The sequence below is a fragment of the Lutjanus erythropterus genome, chromosome 11 (genome assembly GCF_056507025.1).
Source record: "Lutjanus erythropterus isolate fLutEry1 chromosome 11, fLutEry1.hap2, whole genome shotgun sequence".
In the NCBI taxonomy this organism is placed as follows: domain Eukaryota; kingdom Metazoa; phylum Chordata; class Actinopteri; order Lutjaniformes; family Lutjanidae; genus Lutjanus; species Lutjanus erythropterus.
In genome coordinates, this window is record NC_139327.1 from 6,154,694 (window position 1) to 6,171,922 (window position 17,229).

Below are 17,229 nucleotides of genomic sequence, written 5' to 3' on the forward strand. Positions count from 1 at the left end.
CATTTTAAAAGATATGTCTGGTAATATATTATTGTTGCTAACAATCACCATCTCATGTAAAGACGAAAACACTGACATATGTTGTGTATTGTTGAATGCTTCTATTATTCCAGATGTTTTCAACTATGTTCAAATCCAGATAGATTTTATTCAAGATAAGATATGTACCTCTTACCTCTTATATTTACTAGAACTTAAGGGAAACATGGGGAACACCAGAACAGAGCTACCCAAGGTGGGGCCCACAGGGCCAAAACTGGCCCAACATAAGGTTCAATTTGGTCCCCCAGATGTTTCTTGCAAGAAAATAAAATAAAATAAAGAATTTTAAAACGGGTTCTTCTTATCCAAGTTGTTAGTTATTGTAATATATTTAATGTACAGCAACTTTTAGGAAACTTCAGACTGAACACACACACTGTAATTTATTTTAACTCAATCTCACACTGTCCTGCTGCAGGAAATACTCAGTAGCCCACAAAATATGTATCATTCAACAAATGAAAATAGTCCCCAACAAACACACAGTTTCCTGCTATTTCAGTAACTAAACTATAAACTACAATAGCCAGCTATTTCTAGATATTGTTAAGCCTTTTTTTTCTAAAGTCAAAGTATAGGCTTATACTTGTAATCCATTTATAAACCATTCTTTCCCGTTCTGATACAACGCAACTTTTTAGTTTTGGGACTCTTTTCTATCACTTTTAACACTATGTTTACCAAAATAAGATCACTACAATAAAGTATAAAAGGGCAAGAACCAGTACGTCTGTCTCTGCATTACTGCCAGGCTGGGACTGTGTGTGTGTGTGTGTGTGTGTGTGGTGTGTGTGTGTGGGGGGGGGGGGGCGGGTATGTTGTTATTTTTTTCCGTAGCAAACAACAAGTTGTGACAAACCATTTAGTCATCATTTTATAATGTCAAGTGCAAATGGACTGTTTTCTTAGAACATTCTGGTATCTTTTGACACTTAATACTACTGGACAAGGCCAAGTGGATTGGAAAAAACAAAGTAATTATAAAACCTGAACTAAAGACTGATTTAGTGAATAACATTCTGTGATTTGGCAGGTATAATGTTGACAATGAGCAATGGACAAAACCAGGAAATGTATATTTTACTTAAGTAAAAGTAGAAATTCCACACATAATTGCACAATAAAGATACAAAACATACAACCAATAGAAAGAGTAGCCTAAAAGGCTTATTCAGATCCTTCGTTATTAAAAAATAATAATAACATAATGCTCAGCAAAAATGACCAAAAACAAACAATAAAAAACATTAAACACAAACCAGAAGAGAAGAGAGAAATCTAGAATTCTTACATTCAAGATTTGATTTTGGAGGATTTATTGGCAGAGTATGGCAAAAATAGAATATAATATTTATTAGTATGTTTTCATTAGTCTCACCTGAGAATAAAAGTTGTTGTATTTTCGATATCTTAGGATGAGCTTGTATCTACAGAGGATGCGTGTCCTCTTCCATGGAGGCCATCATATTGTCCAGCCAGGTTTCTACAGCAGCCTCGAACAGACAAACCAAACACTGGCTCTACATTTCTTACCTTTCACATTTTTGTTTTACCATTTTCGCAGTTACCACGTGTTTCTCCTTCATGCTTGGAAGGGGAGGGTGTGGCAGCATGTTTGCAATTTGCAAACTCACCACTAGATGTCACTAAACCCTACACACATCCTTAATTAAACATACTAAACAGTTATCTCCAAAATGTACTCAAAGCATCAAATGTGAAAGAGTGTTATCATGTCATATTTTAATGTTGTAGCTAGTAAAGGTGTAAGGCTAGCTATCAGATATATGTATTTGAGATAAAAGTACAATACTTGCCCTTGAAATGTCATAGAGTACAAGTATAAATAGCATAGAATTGTGTTTAAGTGCACTTTTTTGAGTAAATGTACTTGATTTGGTTCCCACAGACAAACCTCTAATGTCAGCTACACAGAAATCCAGTTAGCTAGCTAATATGCTAATGCTACAACTGCTAAAAAATATTTTGGGAGTGTAGTTGGTGATGCTGATGACCAGGACAGTGTATGTGAATAAGTTCCATTTACTTTAAGTTTAAGAGTGAAACTTAACAAAGTACATTTAAATGTGCATAATTACCGCTATTAATTTAAATGTGTATTCCCTGACTGAATATAATATTCATAAGTACATTTTTATTAGTGCAAAATCACCTGAAAGTGACAGTAGTTGTGCTTTCATTACCTTAGAATGAGCCCTTCATATATACAGAGGGCACAGGCTATAATATGTAACATATCCACATTAAAATGTATACAACCCCTTGACATATGTTATATTTATAGATGTTATGTTATAGTTTCTGTGCCTTGCTGGGGTCAGACATGATGTACAAACTGTAACCCTCCATTAACAGAGCAGTCACTTTGTACACAAGGTCATCCTGACACCTCGCTGCACACAGGTATCTATGGATCTGTACTGACAGAGTGATTGAGCTCGATGGCGTAAGCAGATACGATGCCAAGGAGAGACGTAAAAGCTTAAATAACAAGAGTATGCACCATACAAGTCAAACACAGGTCACTTCTGTTATTGAACGGTAAAATTTTACCCTGTGTAAGAGGAACAGCACTTTGTCTGTCCAGCCGATAGCGAAGGTCAAACGCAGCGGTGTTATTGGAGCATCATTAGGCAGGGAACCATGTAAAGGCCACCGTCGTAATTAAGACCTGAGACCTGTGCTTAACATTGGCACACTCTGGGTCTGGAGAGTGATAAGTGCTTGATCCTGATCAATAAGATGCACAGCCCCGTTGCCACTTGCAAAATCAATATTGTTTTATTTGCTGTTACAATAGGCTTGTCTGGTTGCAAATGAGGTCTGAGCCGCAGAGTTACTTTGGAAGTGGAGACCTTACCCTAGACTTCTGCCCCAGTCCGCCTTAATGAATAGGCCAATAAGTGTCTGCACCGGTGACCTCTCCAGTCCTGTGCCTGGAGGAGCCCTGCAGGAGAGATCCCCAAAGGAGCCTGTCATTGTCTCTACGTGCACACGGATCTGCAAAAAACATGCTCAAACTGACTGTTTTACAGAGGTGGTAGATATACACAGAAACTGTACGCAAGTAGAAGTACAGATACTTGTTTACCAAATGACTCTGGTAAAAGTGGAAGTGTTGGTTCCAATTCTTTTCTCAAGTACGAACATTTTCTTTATGTGTCAGTATCATCTCATGTCTTTTAGATAGACTTTAGTTTTGTTATGTCTTTATCATCTTGTTAGTTTTCTGTCTTGTTAATGACATCTTAGATGTAATTTTTTGTCATTACGTCTTTTTTGACTTATGTCTTTGACATTGTTTTTATCTTGTTACATTTTTTAAAGTCTTGTTATGTCTTTTTTTTGTCTTGTTCCATCTTTAGGGCCCGAGCACCAAATGGTGCGAGGATGCTATTGGATTTGCTCAGATTCTTCTTCTTCTTTTTCGTCCTCTTCAGTCGCATTTTTGAGGAGCTAATCATGCTCGTTGGTGCATGAAACTTGGCACACATTTTTGTTGTCAGTGGATGTGGTCAAATTGATTGGGCACACCCTCTAGGCAGCAACCCCTGCTGCACATTCCACTGACATGCACAAAAATCAGACCTAGACGCACAAAAAAGTTTGCAGGGACCCATAACCTAAACCCAACAGGAGGTTTTCATCAAATCAAAAATTCATCATAATGACTTCAAAATGAGTGTGTGCCATCTAGATTAGTTTGAGATCAAAATTTATGAAAAGATTTAGCTAGCGTTTAAAGGCGTGGCTATGGCATGGCATCAAATTTTGATGACTCGCCATGAAAGTTAAAATTGCTGTAACTTGGATGTAAATAATCCAAACTTCACATCCAGCACTGAACACATCCACATGACAATATTCTGTGATAGTCATAGCACCACCTACTGGCAACAGGAAATTACATGTTTTGGGCTCTGACATGCTCCTCCTGGCAGGCTGACCATATCCAACTCAAATCTGATCAGAGAGGCCTTAAGACCTTGGCAATGCCATATTGTGAAGATTGTGATGTAAGATCAAACAGACGTTGCCATGACACCATGGCGAACTTCTATGTTTCGCCAAAACACAGGAAGTTGTATTCACTTCAGTGTACATGGTCGAATGTTCCTGAAACTTCACATGGTTCATAACAGTCCAGGCCTGAACATGTGATATGACTTTCATCACAATTTAAACAATGGGCTGAACAATTTTATATATGGAGGCAATCCAAAAGTAACAGAAAGTAATCAAAATTAATTACTTTAATAGTGTGCCACTTGGATTAGGTTACCGACTACATTTTTCACAGGTAATTAGTAACTTGGCATATATTTTTTAAATAACCCTCCCAAAACCTGTAGATACAACCGCAGAAAGAAAACAGTTCCTACATGAAACTGGAAAAAGAGACATTGATGTTAAACTTACTTTTAACACAAGTTGAGTGACATTTAGTTCCTTTATGTTCAAGAAAAGACAAATATTTATATATTCAAAATGCTACAACTCACCAAAACTGTCTAGATGGATAAACAGATGATAAGAAAAAATGGATTTGGAGATGGAAGTCCCTTTAAAATTTTAACACCAGTAGTTTTACTACATAAATGCCCTCAGGGTTCAAAATTGCACCACGGCCTTTTTCCCCTCTTCCGTTATCTACAAAAGTGCAAACTTCACAGTCAATATTATTGCTTGTCTTGAAATCTTAAGTGTGAACATTTTACCTTATTACCTCTGGTGGAGTTTATTGCAAACAATTCACATTTGATATGTGAAAGTAGTATTAGCTGCAGGATATGTGTGTAATTACATTTACATCCTCACACCTTAGTTTGAAGACAAGACACTGGTAAAACGTTGGCATTGTTGCATACTGGTAACACACTCCATAACATCCTCCTGAGACCCGGAAGGAAAAAGAGATGGGATGAATGGGAATGGATGTCCTTTTAAAAAATTTTACAGCTGTAGTTTTACTATTTTTGAAAAAAATCTGTACACAGTTGGAGATGCAGAGAATATTTTGCTGCTCTGAACGAGTGGTGTCTTTAAAAAGAGTGCTAAATGTTTGATTACCACAGCCACACATGCTACCAGCCACTCACACTCACCTGCACAGGTTCATTTCATCTGCAGTCAACCACACCCAAACAATTCACATGACACAATTTGTTTGATCTGAATCTTGTTAATTTGTTTGTATTGTCACACAGTTTAAATGGAGTGAACACATTCTCACACTGTGGGGTTAAACAAGGGCTGCTCTGTGTTTCTTTGTCTTTGACTTACTGTGGTTGTTGGGGGCGGTTCACTTCCTGGTTGAGCAAAAGGTGTGTGGGAGGGGTGGAGCCTCTTAAATCTGAAAGCCAGCTCATCAGATCAAACCATGTGCTGCCAAGTCAGAGGGGGGGGGGGGGGGGGGGGCTGGTGCCACAACAGTTTTTTTTCTTCCTTGGCCCCAAAGACAGCTGCTCCATGAAAGAGGCTTTGTATAGACTCACAGGTACGTTCAAGAATTAACTGTCTGAAATGTTTATGAGTTTTAGAGGTGACAAATGGAGGATAACCGCTTTTACTTTTGTGGTTTTCCCAGATGTTATTGGGGCTCTGGCCTGAACTCATGTGTGTATTTAAAGCTTTTGTCCAGTCTGTACCGGACAGACTTCATCACACTCTAACATCTAGTGTCATTTAGTTTATTTGAAGTATAGTTTTAAGTGTCTCATGTTTGTCTCTGGTGATGTAAAATTACCTGTTCATCATTTCCTGTTGTCCACAAAGGCCATATCACCTGTAGCAGGTTTATACATTAATGTCCTGCTGAAACCAGTGTGACTAAATGTCCTCCTTTCTGAGGGGAAGTGAAAAAAAACACAGATTTAAAGCTTTCACATAACAGTTAGAAAATAACTGTAATCAAAATTATTTGCATAAGTGTCTCTAACACTGACTGTTTCATTAACATAAAAAATAGCAACTAAAATGTGTCAGTTGCTGTGAAAGAGGTCTGAAAAATTCTGGAGTGAAGATCCAATCACGAAGCCAAGGCAGTAGCTAAGGAGTATGAGGGCGCCTCCTGAGGTGGCTGCCGGCGGGTGGGCATCCTCCTCACCATGTTTTTTTTATTTATCTTCATGCAAAAGGTCAAAGGTCAACTTCACTGTGACATCATAATGTTGAACTCTCTATCAGTCACTCTACATCTCTTTTAAAAGTTATTAAAAGATTTAACTGTCGTTGACGGACGTCACTGTGGTTTCGCCATGAAACAGGAAGTTGTTGTAACTTTGCGCATCACAGTCAAATCGGCCCCAAATGTCATGTTTGATCAAATATCCAACCTGAATACATCTACAGGACAATGTTAAGTCAGTGTCGCAAAATGGCTCCATTGCGTCCCCTACAATATTTCAAAGAAGCAAACATGTCCAGAAATCAGTAGGAACATGTTTCATGTACAGGTGTACAAAAAAGCTTCTTGGAGCTACAGCCTAAACCCAACAGGAAGTCAGCCATTTTTGAATTTTGTGGTCAATTTCGGCGCTTTCCACGTGTTGTATTTGAACTCGTCCTAGAGAGCTGATCAGATGGACTTTAAAATTTGTGTGTGCCATCTAGACTAGTTTATGATCAGAAGTTATTAAAAGATTTGGCTACTGTTGAGGGGCGTGGCATCGTGTTGAGTTTTGATGTCTTGCAATGAAACAGGAAGTTACTGTAATCTGAGCATAAATGATCCACTAAGCCCCTTCACATGTTTGATAAGAGTCCCTTCATGATCACATTTACATCCCAATCAGGAGTTACTGTATTGTGCGAGGAAGCAAGCCTCATGTGACAGTCGTCATCTGATTTCCATTGAATTTTCAGTGTTATCTACACTAAATATACTGAAACATGCCACCTAGTGGAGACAGGAAGTGGCATGTCTTGTCTTTTTTGTTTTGTTATGTCATTTTTTTCTCTTGTTACGTTATTTTTTGTCCTGTTAGGGTTTTTTTTTTTTTTTTGTCATGTTGCATCTTTTTAATCTAGTTACATCTTTGATGTCTTTTTGTCTTGTTGTATCTTTTTTACACCTTTCATATTCTTTTTCATCTTTTTTGTCATGTTGCATCTCTTATGTCTCGTTACATCTTTTCAGTCTTGTTGCATTTTATGTCTTGATATGCACTGATTGATACACCGAGGACTCTTCTGTGTCATTGTTCCATTTATTTAGGTTAATAACACTCTTGATGTTGGGAAGGGGGCCCACAATAAACACTATGAATGAAGGGCACACACATCCCCAAGGCCCGATGGGTTTGGGTGCTGTATCACAAAATATCAAGTACATAAAAAGAGAAAAAGGCAGGATCCGCACACCAAAAGAGCTCCCGTATGAAAATTTATCAGCGGAACATTGTGAGCTGGACTCTAGTCTGAGGAAGAGCGTCCAGCTTGAAACACTAATAAATTTTCACACGGGAGCTCTTCTGGTGTGCGGATCTTGCCTTTTTCTCTTTTTAAGGTGGCCCACAATGACACAAAATATAATCATCAATAATTCCCCTAAAATGCATTACAATTAAAGTAATGAGCCTGTATTGAAAATATAAGGAGTAGAAAGTACAGGTATTTGTGATCAAATGCAGGGAGTAAAAATAAAAAGTTGTCATCTCCCACCTCTGTTATGTTACCCAGTACATCTTCCTATCAGTGTTGTGTTTAGCACTGAAAGGACATGGCCAGACTAATACTTCCAAAGGGAAGTAGTTTTTATAATGCCAAGGTTGAAAAATGTGTCACCTTCCAGCATTAGGACTAACTGCAGCGATTAAGGTCTCTCTGATGTTAATTCCTTCTGACACAAGACAGTCTCAAATATAATGGAGTGCATTGTATCCATTAATCCCCCTCATATGTTCTATAGATACAGAGGTGGGATGAGTTAATCTGGATTTAGCAAACACGAATCCTAGCATTGAGCCTAATTGTCATGATAGAGCAAAGATGGGGATGGGAACAATGATTTATAAGATAGGAATCGGCCGAGTTATGGATGGCGCTGGGCAGTTCAGATAATAGAGAAAAAGGTCTAGAATAGAAGGTCATTAATAGACTCAACAAATCTATTCATTCTGTGAAAATGTACTGTGTCCCTCCACCAGTCGAATCATAGATCATGCTAATGCTCTGGCACATTTCACCTCCCATCTTGACTTGCTCTCCGCTGTTTAATTTGGGAGGATATCAGCTTCATCAGCTCCCACTGACACACTCTCACATGTGGTGATTTCAAAGGGGCTTTGTTTTTGTCTGGATTTGCAGGAAAACTCCAATACATCAGAATAACCAGTGGGTGCTCGTTTCTGTGGGCACTGCCTGAGGGAGAGCATGAAATTTTGTCAATGCTCACGTTTCATTATTGTTTTGGTAAGTGACAAAGTTAAAGCATAATCATTTTCTAAGAAATCAGAAGCTCCAAACGTTACATTACCTGGTGTTGTGAGAAAAACCCCAGAATAAATGCAGTATTAAAATGAATGAAAATGCAAACTGAACATCCACAAATTAAAAGCATTTGATTGCTGAAACGTCAGTTGACTTTTATCATGAAGCAGTCACAGGAAATGCAATGTGTTTGTCTGTAAGCTTAGCATTTGCCGCTATTGTTCATAAAATAATGCACCTATGAAACAAGGCAACAATCATATTCTGCATTTTTGACAGTGGATCAGTTTGAAATGTTGTAGGGAGTGATTAAACAAGAAGGAGCAGCCACAGTTATCTGTTCGATGAAGAGCTGCAGGCAACAGACTGCATCATCCTCATCTACGTCCAGCTTTCATTGCAGATCACGGTTGCTGGCAGAAAGATGAAAAAGGGCCAATTATTGCCTGACTTCTTTCTTAAAAACACAACAGCTTGTCTTGCTGCTCCCACAGCTCTGTGACCTGCACTTTTAACCTGCATTTGCTTTTACCACCAGTAACTACTGGTGTCACATGCACATCAACAAACCAGTGATTAAAGTTGATTAATATTTTCAGCCGATCTGGAGTGCTTTCTGCAGTTACAGAGTTGAACCATCACTCCTCAGTGAACTGCCTCTTTGGCAGAGCTCTGACAGCATTATCTAGTTAAGTAATGCTATATCATTATAGATGGCCTCTGTTTTTTAGGAGTCTGTTGACACGGCAAATAGAAATAGAATTAATTTGAATTGGAAAAAGTTAAATAATAACATGCTAATTGGACCTAAATAATTAATTTCATTTTTTAAACTCCAGCTCCCAAAGTGTCTCCTTATAAAATCCTGCCATACAAATGTAGTTGAAGACCGCTGATCTAGTGAGAATCAGCAGGTTTGGGGAGAAACTGATTACATGTAATGGAATTATGTAATCAGGATACCAAAAAAGGTAACTATATTCCATTACAGTTACAGGGAAAAAAGGCGTAATGTGATTACTTAGCAGGATTACAATTTTAAAACAAATTATATATTATCATGCACTATATTGCTACTTGACAGCACTTCATGAGTCTCAGTGAAACCAGCTAATCTTACAGTCAGTTCATTATGACATCCTCAAGTGAAAAAGTCAGAAGTCAGAGAAGAGGAACAGCACCACAGTACAGTGACAGTTCTGCCTTCAGCTGTGAAAATCATCCAGAAACTCAACATCTAATTTAAATAAACATTTAGCCTACAGGTAAGACAAACTGCTAACACTGGCTACACAGAAATCCACTACTATAATACTGAAAAGTATTTGGGGACTGTAGGTGGTGATGTGAGCTGGTAATAAAGTTAGTCTCAGACTGGAATAAGTTTGTTAGTTTACTTGAAGTTTGAATGTGAAGTTTGAAAAGAATAACATTAGTGAAAAAATGTGCACAATTACTGCTATTAATCTAACCATGCATTTGCACATGACATTGTATTGTATTAGGCTAAACAATTGCACCATTTGGTATTTAGGTGATCCAAAAGTAATCAACATACATTACTGACATTTTAAATAGGTAATTTTATCAGAATACATTTTTAAAGTAACCCTCCCAAGCCTGGGAATCAGTGCTAATGTTAGTAAGCTAACTAGCATCCACTTTCTGAGATAGACTAGCTTGCTGAATTTCACTTTCTGAGAGAAATGCAAATTTAAGAGCACAATAGGCCCTTCACAGTGTTAAATGTTGAAAAGGAAAAATGTCTCAAATCACTTGTTTAACAATAGCAATCAACCATCAGTCAAACGCTGACAAAGGAAACATCCTACGAGAAACCTGAAGCTACTGTTTTTTTTTTTTCTCAAAAATCAATCAATTTTTTTTTTTTTTTTTATGAAAATGGAGAATTGTGCACAATAGCTGCAGCAATGTTTACCATATTTCTTGACAGAAAAAGTGTGGAGAATTCAGATTTCATTTCAACTTTAACACATGCATGCAGAGGATGGACATGCGTATGATGCAACGTGGTAAATTTGCCCTGCAGTTACTGATCTTTAATAAAACACAGTGTTCCATTTTTATGGTGCTGTTGGATTGGATTGCATTATATTATGCAATGATTTTGTTATTTCATACAACCCCTGCAGGCCTATATGAGTGTGCCTGTATGCAGACCTACAGTATGCATACCATTCATACAGTGTCTATAACGCCTGACTGATCACATTGGCAGCTGTTATCTCCACCATCTCACAGGTGTTGGCCTTATATGCTTGTCAGACTCACCTTGCAGTGAACTCCTGATGCAAACTCTTCCAGCTGAAGGACAAAGAGGAGACAGACTGCAGCTCAGCCTCCACTGCAACACCTTTTGCGCCGCCATCACCTGCCTGTCACTGCTGGGCCCCCTGTGTTTTCCATTATCACCGGCACTCATACAATCAGATCAATAATGTTGCACTTAAGGCTTGTTCACCCCCCCTTAAAGATTTAAACCCGCTGCTCTATATCCTCACAGACTCCACCAACTTCATTACAGCGCCGTGCCAGAATATATTTGCCTCCCCTGCTGCTGGAATGCTCTCCTTCCCCTCGCCATAATTCACCTGCCTTTCACCTATGGGGCGCCATTTTGTCTCAGCCAAACGGCGGTGCTAATAAGGCTCCATAGCTCTCTGTGATTATTATCAGTGACAGGCACGGTCAGGGACCAGCAGCTCTCTACTGCCCCCCGCGCACATCAGATGCTGTAACCCACTTGCCCCTGTGGCTCTGGCCGACTCACCCTCTTGCCCCCCTGACACGCCGGTGCACTGCGTGGCCTCACGGAGGGGCGGAGGGGGCTGCAGAGGTTGGCCGCCGCCAGTACCCACAGCACCGCCTGCCGCAGCCAGGCAGCCAGGCAGCCAGGCCCTCCACGGCCCTCGGGCTGTTCTGTCTGTTCAGCATCTCCCTTTAACCTTCATCTAGGAAACAATAAAACAAGAACAGAGAGGAGGAGGAGGAGGAGGAGGAGGGAAAGAGAGGGTGTGAATGTGTGTGTGTTGGTGCTCAGAGTATCTGTGTGGGGGGAGATAGAGAGAGATGCTGTGGACATTTGACACATCTCCTTAAGCCAATGTCTACTTTATTATCTTTGGCAGTCCTTATTGGTTGCACTAATCAAGTGGAAGGCAGTAGCGCTGTGTCGGGGGCTAACACACTGCGTGTGACAAATATATTATTAACTGGAGGGAGACGGGCGACCTTGGCCGTGTCACCTGAGGACCCCGCCGGCACTCGCTCTGCCAGCAGGAAACGACCTTCATATTAAATCCCCGCAGAGGTCAATAAACTAAATAATTCACAAAGGTTATACGCTTTGCACTGAAATCTGCTAAAAGAAAGAGAGGTGGAGAGGAAGTGAGCGGAGGAGGGAGGGGAGATGGCAAATCTTTTAACTTGTGAGCAGCTAAACGAGGACTGGTGTCCTTGTCAGACTGTAGTCTCTTTATCATTGGGGGGGGGGCGTTTATATGAGCGTGTCAGAGGACGATGTAAATCCTGAATCTCTCTCTATTTCCTCACTGCTGTCACTCTTCAATCGATCCGTCATTCCGTGGCAGGGGGGAGAGGTGGGAGGAGGGAGCGAGGGAGCGAGGGAGGGGTTGGGGTGGGGGTCAGTGTGCTTTAATAACACAATGGCCTGTTTTAACATAACAGCACACACAACTGTATTCATAAACAGAGTTGGCACAAGTACACACATCCTGTACTTCAGAAGAAGTACAGATTATTGTGAGAGAAAAAAAGACTGGTAAAAGAAGAAGTACTGATTCAACTTCTTTACTCAAGTAAAAGTACAGCCTCTGAAATGTACTCAAAGTATTAAAGTAAAAAGTCGCCAACTGAAGGACATTTCTATTGGCTGTTTTTGTGAAAGGCTAGCTGAGCATCACATTTAATCTGTGGTTGAGTCTCCCTTTCTGTCCATTTCATCTTCTTACATCTTTTACATCGTATTTGTTGTTACGTTCTGTTACGTCTTTTGTATTGTTGTTGTCTTGTTACGTGTTGTTTTGTCTGTTATGTATTATTACACTGATTTCATGTTGTTACATTGTTTGTGTCATATTTGTCTTGTTACACCTTGTATGTCGCTTTCTTCTTGTTACGTCTTTTACGTGTTTACGTACACATTTTTGTCTTGTTATGTCTTTTACACAATTTTTTTCTTGTTACATCCTTTACGTTTTTTTCACCGTTATGTGTTGTTATATTGTTTTGTTTTGTTACATCGTCATCATCTCATTATGTCATTTATGTAATTTTCGTCTTGTTACATTGTCACAATATTTCCATCTTGTCGCATCTTTTATGCCATTTTTTTGTCACGTCATATAGTTTTTTTCATCTTGTGATGTCTTTCACGTAACATTACATCTTTTAATTTATCTTCATCTTGTTAAGTATGAAACTGTTTTCGTGTTGTTCCATCATGTTGTGTTGTTGTCTTATGTCATATTCATCTTGTTAGACGTTTTTCATTGTTTTCTTGTCATATTTTTTAGTTGTTTTTGACTTGTTATGTATTCTGCTCTTTTTAGCCTTGTTACATCTTGATATGTCGTTTTTATACTAAGCCTGTTTTAAAAATGTAAGGAGTAGGAAGTACATATATTTGTGTTGTAATGCAAGAAGTGGAAGTATAAAGTTGTCAGAAACAGAAATACTCAAGTCATAATGACAACCTGTAGATGATGGAGCCATGTTTCATCTCTGTAACTGTGTTTGAATAAATCTGCAGTTTGTTTCTCTATTGAAGATGACTGGACTGCTCATGGCCGCTCTGTGCGTGTCAGTTTTTGTTTTATGCATCTCAGAGTGATGGATGCCTTCTGTTTGTGATGGTCCACGCAGGGGCTGTTCTTGTGGGCAGGAGACAGACCTCCACACAGCTAAAGGTCACAGTTAGAAAAAGAAACGTCTGTCTCCACATTACTGCCAGGCCGGGACAGAAGGGACAGGGACACTAATTTAATCTGTGATGCAGTCATCACTGCGGATATATTTCAAAGGTTTTACAGCAAAGAACAAATCTCAACAAATCATTTTGTCTTTTGTCAATTTCAAGTGCAAATGGGTTTGTTTTAGAACACTTCGTACTGGTGGAAAAAGTAATGTACAATGGAGACGAAATTAAATCATCAAACCTGAACTAATCTTACATTCATGTGGTGTTGGAATAATTGGAAAAATGAGTTTTCAACTGGGAAAATTCACCTAAATGCCCCTCAAGTCAGAACAGACGCTCTGAAACTTGGGCCCACAACTTTTCAGACTGTTTTCTGTTGATGTCATATACGCAAAAACATGTTGGACGAAGGCAAACGTTTAAAAAAAGAGGTAAAACTCATCTTACCTATCTGCCTGTTTTTAGCGGACTTACTGAAGTTTAAAAGTCTGTGCTAATTTTGGTGTGAAGTGGTGTTAAAGGCACAAGTAGGAGGAGCATACACATACAGTTGATTATCATCAGCATAGAAGTGAAAACAAATGTCATTTCCACAGATTATCTCACACTGAGAAAAGTACATGTTGCTGGGTGGCAGTATTATCCATCTACGTGTACATCTCCAGCAGGTTTTATCACATAAGCTGAAGTAAGGTATGAAGATTTAGAGATTAAACTCTTTGTTCACCCCAGTTAACCTCAGCTGCTGTGGTAACTCATCTTACGAAGTATTTCCTGTGTTTGGCCCCAGTCTGGTTATTCAGCAGCTCGGTGGGGGAAGCAAAACATTCTGTTCAGTTTCACAACACGTACAACAGCAGATAAAAGATATTAAGATGACAGTGCAGCTAAAATTGGGTTAGATTACAGAACAACAAGCTGCAACAGAGAACTCAAGTAATGGCCCTCATATCAGTGTTGGAGTGTACTTCACTACATGTAGTTTCACTACAATTTGCAATGGTTGGGTGGTAGTTTAACTACATTCAAATCTCAGTAGCTTTTTCAGTAGTTCAGTACTATGTTGGGTCACACAGTTTAAGTCATTCAGTGGTTAACAAAGTCGGGGCGGGCCCTCATTTGTGAGGATGTAGGGGAAATAAACAAACAAGAGTCTGCTGATGTTATCATATTAACCTTCACTGCACTGAAAATCAACTTGAATCCTTTTTTGTCAGTTGTTTTGCCAAGTATTGTTAATGGTGGATGACAATTGTGGGGGGATGTGAGTTTTTTCAGTTTCTCATTGGCCACGGTTGTCATTAAACAAAATTCACAGAGTTTTTCAGATACGTAGAGGATAGACAGATACTACTTTTTACTGTGAAGTAGCGAGTAGTCGATACAGTTTTAAACAGAGGTTGGAAGTAAGTAAAAGTACTTTGCTACAGTGTTTAAGTAGAGTTTTCAGGTATCTGTACTTTACTTGAGTATTTCAGATTCAGAAATACTTTATTGATCCCCAGGAGGAAATCAGTTGTGTTACAGTTGCTCTCATTCAAAAATACAAGTATATAGAAATTATAAGACAATAGAAATAAAAGTAATACGTATGTCAATAAGAATAAGCAAAAATATGTGCATTATAACACAATATATAGAAATAAGGGAAAAGATGTGTAAAAATACAAAAATATGTATGCAAACAGTGTACATCTAGACAGTGTAAACAAAAAATAATGCTGAAGATGGAGGATATACTAAGTGTGTTATGCAAGGGTGTTACAAATAAGAGAACAGGTTGGCTGAAATGCGTCCTATAAATAAATAAATGCAGCAGAGTAACCAGTTTATTGCACTATTGAATAATAATAGGATTGCATGCTTTATTAATATTTCTAACAACTTTTTACTTTTAGTCCTTGCATCATTAAAACAAATCTGTACTTTATTTTTCTGTGTGAAAACAGGCTCGTTACTTTAGTTTTAACGCATTTGAGGGGAATTATTGATTATTTTTATTTTGCGTCACCGCCGTCCCAACATCAAGACTGATTTCAGCCTAAATGGATGGGACAATAACACACAGAAAAGACGAGTTTTACTATATCCATCAGTAGTGCGAGAGATGTAACAAAATGAAGACTATGTGAAGGAAATAGCAGCTAGAAATGTCCAGTAACAGTTTAGATTACAGCCTGCAACGTACTGCATAATCACTCCAGAGTTACAGTAATATTTTTTTTGTATTAACACTGTACCAGCACTGTACTTTCTAATACATATATGTAGGTACTGGGTAACAAGATGGAATAAGGGGGTAACAATTAGAGATTTTATATAAACAATATCCTGTAGTATTTTTTTTTTAACTACTTGGTTCCTATTCTATTTTGACGGGGTAATGATCAGTAGCGCATGTCCTGTAGTGACTGTCTGACTATATATAACAAGGGGACATTTCCTAATTAACTGGGAGAACTTCTCCCTTCTTACATATAGTTACACAGTAAGTACAGAACATAAGGGTTGTAATCATACTTACCATGTAATAACAGAATAGGTGCCCAGTAAGTAAAAAATAACTACAGTATAATTTCTTTGTAAAATCCTGAATTGTTACCCCCTCATTCCATCTTGTTATCCAGTATCTACATATATGTACTAGTAAGTGCTGTGCTGCTGCAGCATTATTTTTAAGAAATTATACTGTAAGTCCAGCGTAATTATGCAGTATGTTGCAGGCTGTAATCTAAAGGGTTGCCAAAGGTCCTTCAGAGGACAACTCTTATACTTTGAATGCATTTTACAGCCTGTATTTTCTCACTTTTATTTGAATAAAGCAGTTGAATCAGTACTTTTAGAGTCTTACAGAGTGTTTGTACCTTTGCGCCCTCTGGTTTTCAAGTACTTTCTCCAACGCTGTATAACATAGATACAAGTCAGTCAGTTTTAAACATTATCTCCAATGAGCTGACACCTAAACGTGCACATGTGTACGGGCACGCACACACACTGACACGCTTTCTAAGTAACACAACAACACACGCTTCTCGCTGTAATTAGACATTGCGTAACTGACATCTGGAACTTGCTGACACACTTGCAATTTCCAGTGAATGCAGCAGCTCTTGAGGCGTCCTATACATGGAGGGATGGGAGATGGTTTGGATTGGGGGGGTGGGGGGGGGGGTTTACCAGCCTTCACCTGGCAACCTGCTTTGGCTACGCTCTTTAAAGCGTCAAACATTTCACAGCTCAAAGAGTTTGCGGGGGAAGTCTTTAATATGGCTGGTAGTATCTGCTGCCGCCTTTGCGTCTTGCTCGTCTGCCTTTGAGGCGCGGCGGCGGATCAGACACATCAGTGCCATCACGGCTTGTCATGAGGAACAATCACGTCTTGAAATAACACAAACAGCCGTGTTCAAAGACCAGACATGAAAAGATGACATGCATATCAAGAGTTGTGAATGCGTTTTTGCGTGTGCGAGTTTGTGTGTGTGTGTGTGTGTGTGTGTGTGTGTGTGTGTGTGTGTGTGTGTGTGTGTGTGCCACATTAAGATAGACAGGGAAAGAGAGTAGAGGAGAATAAGTTTTACATAAGGTGCAGAAAAAGTGGGGGGTTTAACATGAATGCAAGTACTGTAGAAGAAAGGCAAAGAGAGGGAGGGATAGGAGGAGGAAACAGTGAGACAGGCGAAGGGGGGAGGGAGGGGATGAGAAGGATAGACTTTAACTGTCTGAAGGACAAAGCTACTGACCCGCGGATCATTCAGAGGATTGCCTTTCAGTTTCAG